The sequence below is a fragment of the Protomyctophum bolini genome (assembly GCF_963924005.1).
Source record: "Protomyctophum bolini genome assembly, chromosome: 11".
NCBI lineage: Eukaryota > Metazoa > Chordata > Actinopteri > Myctophiformes > Myctophidae > Protomyctophum > Protomyctophum bolini.
Window position 1 is genome coordinate 44,810,811 of NC_137872.1, and position 5,838 is coordinate 44,816,648.

Here is a 5,838-nt window from a genome sequence, read left to right on the forward strand (position 1 = left end):
AGATAGAAATGCCATTATGGGGATCATAGCCTAATTCAGGTCAAACTGGGGGTCCCTTGAAATGAAACTGATTGAAAATCACTGCTAGATCTGTAAAAACATTTTTATGGGGGGTCTGTCCCTGGCATATCTTTTCTAATGGGGGTACGCAGGATAATTAGTATAATTTTGGTGGTCCTTGACATGAAAAAGTTTGGGAAGCACTGCTATAGAGGACTAGAAAAGTCCACACCAAAAATAGAAGATATACAAGCTCCCAACACGTTGCAGTGCGACATGTTGTGACTTGTGAGCTTGTAGATTGGCTATTTCCATTTATTAATTCATGTTATTTTATGGTGAAAGTGATCAAACTAGCAATAGAATACAACCTGGCAACCTGTTGTAAAGTCATCATTGGACCACAAGTCCACAACAGAACATATTACCCAAGCACAAAAGCCTTTTCTTTTTAACAATAAGGGAATTCTGAGTTGTAGCACTACTGCCATACAAATAACCAGTGGTTCTGAAACCTTCATTTTCCACTGCCTTAGGCGTGCAAGTATCCAAAGACGGGTGAGGAGGTGGCCTGCAGCGGCGGGCCTACAGCAGCACCACCACGTGAGACTGCCATGTCTGGAAGTCTCTGGAACGGAGCCGGACTGCTGGCCTACAGCACCACCAGGCCTAGCCGAGGCCATACCAGACCATAGTGGTACAGCTGCACTGGGGTCTGGAGCAGGGTCAGGAACACCAGGACCCAATGTGCAGGCTGGCCCGAAGAAGAGGGGGAGAGTAGTAGTAGTAGTAGTAGTAGTAGTTTACATTTAAATGTAGTAGAGACTCTAGAGAGAACAGCCAGTTCATCCTCTCTCTGCAATGTGTAATGTTCATGTTCAGTGCAATCTATTTTCAGTTCAGTGCAATCTATTTGTTTGTGTTTAATGTTCAATGAATGTACTTTTTATTTATGTATTTGTGTTAATTTTCTACTGGAATGACTTGATTTTGACGTTATTTTTTACATGATTGAGTCTGAGATACGGTATCCTTGTTCAATGTTCATTAATTTTTATACTGAAGACAAAATAACAATAAATACATTTTGTATTTACAAAGTTGAATTGAACTATTTACATACCGGTACTCATACAATATGCACCGAAAGGGAAATTCTTGGCCGAAACTGCAGTGAATACCGAATATAGGAAACAGTTGGCCCCCCGAAAACCGAATATCCGAATATGATTCATATTATATATATTTTTTCCTACCATTGCTGTCATGGCCGTACCTTAAAGCTATCTGATTTATGGCAAAATAAATGGGTATGGCGAAACAACTTAAACACACAAACACATTAATCATGTTACCCAGATTGCCTTTTTTCACCTTAGAAATATTGCACGAATCAGAGCCTATTTGTCTTTGGACGATGCAAAAACGCTAATCCACGCCTTTGTTTTTTCTCTGCTTGATTTATACTGCAATGCACTTCTTTCAGGACTGCCTAAGAAAACAACTGACAGATTACAACTTGTCCAAAATGCAGCAGCCAGAGTTTAAACTAGAACTAAGATGAGAGAACATTTTACTCCAGTTTTGGCTTCACATGCACTGGCTTCCGGTTGTTTTTAGGATTGATTTTAAAATTATTTTACTTGTGTATAAAGCTCTCAATGGTCTCGCACCTTCCTACCTACATGACTGCCTTCCTAAATATGTCCCAAACCGCCCCCCTAAGGTCTTCCACTGCTGGCCTGCTCGCTTTGCCTAAAAAAAATGGCAACTAAAAAATACGGGGAAGCAGCTTTTTGCTTCTACGGGCCGTCGGCATGGAACAAGCTTTTACTGTACCTTCGACAGGCAGCCTCTGTAGACATTTTTAAAGCACAGCTCAAGACCCACTTCTGCTTGCTTTTAATTGATCTTTTATTTTTTGTTATTCATGTCCTCACTGTATTGCATTGCATTACTACTTGTTTTTTAATGTCGTTGCCTTGCTTTTCTTCTTTTTTTCTCCATTGCTCTGTAAAGCACTTTGAGCTGCATTTCATGTCATGAAAGGTGCTATACAAATACAGTTTTATTATTATTAAATAATCACTAGGGTCCATAAAACATTTCAGCTCTTTTGAATGCATTAATTGCATACACTATTCAGTGATATATTTTCTGCCTAAATTAAATAACTGAGTGACAGCATTTGTAAGATTTGTGTTAGATTACACAGTAAAATAATATTGTGATAAATGTAGCCTATCCATTTGGAGCTGAGAGTTGGCCTGGTTTAACCTTTTCATTCATGTAAATGCAAATGTGATTAACTGATTAAGAGTAGCATTCTGATTAATGAATTTCTCTCAGTTGAATTAACAGTTTATACTCACTTTACAGTAGGCTATATAGGCCTATATGTGGTTGTTTTAAATGTAAAAGTAGACCTATATTGTCAAAGTTAAATGTCATTATAGCAATAAACTTAGCCTATATGAAAACGAACTAGCTGTTAGCTGGCTGTAAAGGTATAGGCATACACAAATTAACCATGAACTTACTTAGAAGATCTACAAGCTCATAGCGTAGATCAGTGATTGATCGGTGCCTGCTAATACAAATCAAACAGCAGATGCGACAATAGTCTGTATTCTATCCAAATGTAAAAACATTTATCATTAAGTGAATAGGCTATATATATATATGCAGGTTACAGGTAGCCTATATCCTTCCTTTCAGCAACTCTTTGCACGGAATCAGGACTCAGGTTAAATCAGATTCGACCATAGACTCGACGTAATAATAATAACAATAATATAATAGCTGTTATTTATAATGCACTTGACATTTGGGGAAATAAAACAATTGGAAACGAATTGCATGTAGGCTGTAAATATCCACAATAGACGGGCATGGGTCATAATTTCGTTCCGTATGAGAAACAGGGGAAATTGCTTCGGCCTATGCCGACAAAGGAGAGGTAAACACGGGTACGTCTCTCTGCTGGCAGCCTCCAAGGCGAGACAACACGGTTCTCGGATTCTCCGACATCGTTGTTTGATATTTTTAAATAGGATCTTTTATGATTAATTGACCACACATATGAAGTTTAAACAACTAAATACTACCCAAAAATAACTTGAAAGTAAATTCCGTGGGCTAAAAAAATAGTTTCTAGACCTTTTAAAAACATTGCGATCAGTGCGGAGAAAACAGTAATGGCTGCCAGTCGAGAAATCTGAGCTCCGCTTGGCTCCGCCCAGCTACACTCGGCTCCGCCCAGCTCAGTGTCCCAATTCACAGACAACACTCTGCGTCCACACTATGTCACCTACACAGGGCAGTGCCCCCGTTAGTGCCAGTGCAGTCACCTACCCTATTCTACCTAGTATCGCACCTTGAAGTGTGTACACCACGGATTGAGATCCACCTTGTGTGTGTGTGTGTGTGTGTGAGAGAAAATAATCAGACATTCCATTCAATGGAACAAGGTGAGAAAGGTCAATCACCTCAGCTGCAGGCCAATCACCAAATGAATGTGCACAGCAGAACAAGGAGATATTTCTTTTAGAAATCATACCTTCTGACAGGAATTTTACATGCTCATATCGCATTCTCGCAGAGATATATTTTCGAGTTAATAAAAAAGGAAAAAAAAAAAAATGTATATAAAATAAATAAAAAGAATGGTTCAAGCCCATTAATTAAGATGCAAGTGCCAAACCTAACGAGCGGACATTCAAACCTTGAATGTTTGGAGACAGCCTACACATGCACACATACACACACACACACACACACACACGGAGGAGTTAACTTTGTCCCACAAGAGACGCACACACCACTGATACTCACGTGAGGCTATGTATAGAGGTTAGGCGTGTGACATCATCATCATATCAGGAAGTTATGTGGAAACTGAGTGGCAAAAACGAATTTATGGCCTTGACAGCTCATACATCCAAACAGAAAGATTGCTTTAAACTAGTGATCGACCGATATGGATTTTGGCCGATATATCCGATCACCGATTAGTGGACAATCAAAAAGCCCGATAGCCGATATTATGACCGATTATGAATAGTAAAAAGAAAAAAAGTAAAAAAAAGTAAAAATAACATAACTTTCAACACAAGAATTCCTTTAAATGTATTGGAGAACATTTATTGCTTAGCAAGCACAAGAACAACATTGTTTTCAGTTACTTCAGTAACACTTCCCCCCCCCCCATCAAATGCATTTTTGCATTTTTTAAACAAGTGCAATGTACTGTAGCACAGTAGCAGCATGGGACATTCAACACAGTGAGTAGTACAGTATGAACAACAACATTGTATTCAGTTACTTCAGTAACACTCCCCCTCCCCCCCCCCATCAAATGCATTTTTTAAACAAGTGCATTTTTAAACAAGTGCAATGTACTGTAGCACAGTAGCAGCATGGAACATTCAACACAGTGAGTAGTACAGTAAACTAAAGTGCAGGCTGTGTTTAGTACAGCAACAGACTCCAACAGAGGTTTTTTGGTTATTTTTTTTCACAGCAAAAAATCTCATAAATAGCTACAATTGTCTTTACACCAGTTATACAACAGTGAACATTAAATCACATAAGGTCCAATGTCGTCGTCCAATTGTCGTACGCCGTCCTGGAGGAGCCATCTACATTACAATAACAGGAGGTTGAGAGAGTCAATGTTTATTTTTTTGTAATAATAAACATTTACAAACAAGTACATAAATACTGATAATGGCCCTCTACAAGCCTCATTAAAACATTGTGAGCTTGTAGATTGGGAGCCGATTCAATGTTACATAGAAAATGTTACCCTTATATAAATGTGCTACCTGGGGTAGCACATTTATATAAGGTCACATTTTATATGCAACACTACATGGCTACGTTCTATGTAACGGTGTTACATTGAATCTCGTGACCCATACAATTGTGCTCCCTCGTCTGATTTGGGGAAAAATGGCTGCCCCCAGTACTTGTTGCACTGTTGTTGACTAGAAGCTCGACCGGCCGCACATTTCATGTATGCGTCGATAATAATCATGCGTTTATAAACAAAGCAGTTCAGTAAAGTTCTCTTACTTTGTGGAAGAAGAAGAATGTCCGTCTCCTTTCACTCCGTTGATGGCGGTGGAACTGCAGCACCGTGCCGTGGCTTCCCCTCCTGTGAGACGAGATAAAACATTCGGAAGCGAGTCAGCATGCAGTCAGTCACATAATGCCATTATATTTTACATGAGCGTTACATTACAACGAACGGATTACCTGAAAAACAAGCTCCGTGTTGCTTCTTGGAGAAGTTGAACTGGTGAGTGTTTAAGGCGGATTGTGATGGCTCATGGCTGGAAAGTTTTCCACATGTCTCTTTGAGAGAGAGAGAGAGAAAGCGAGACAGACAGTTAATTATTTCCAAGATAATAATAAAGTGTAAATGTATAAGCACGCTGTGAAGGGTTATATAATTGTGTCTATCTTACTTGTAAAACAGCCAGTTTCTCCACGACAAAGCGGCAGATGAGGGTGTCCCCAGCTCTGTGCACAACATGCTGTGTTTTCTTTTTTCTGTGCTCAGTCAGCACTGCAGACGCACTCGCAGAGGATTCATTTGTTTCATTGGCTCATGATGTACGTTTTCAACCAATCGAAGGATGTTTTGGTCGGCATATTGTTAGTGAGAGAGGTTGTTGCGCCAATATTTGCGCATGAGAAAAAATAAAATAATCGGCCTCGATTATTTTTTTTTACCACCGATACCGATATTAATAAAAAACATGAATATCGAAGCCGATAATCGGCCGTGGCCGATTATCGGTCGATCACTACTTTAAACAATGTTAAACAACG

General features: G+C 39.4%; 1 long non-coding RNA gene across 1 annotated transcript; it reads right to left on the reverse strand.

Moving 5' to 3' along the window:
- Positions 1 to 4,424: 4,424 nt before the first annotated feature.
- On the reverse strand, positions 4,425 to 5,358 carry LOC308323863. Its single transcript, XR_013964852.1, has 3 exons — positions 5,260 to 5,358; positions 5,077 to 5,158; positions 4,425 to 4,640 (listed from the first exon to the last, which is right to left on the reverse strand). It is a non-coding gene; the product is annotated as an uncharacterized lncRNA (long non-coding RNA).
- Positions 5,359 to 5,838: the final 480 nt, after the last annotated feature.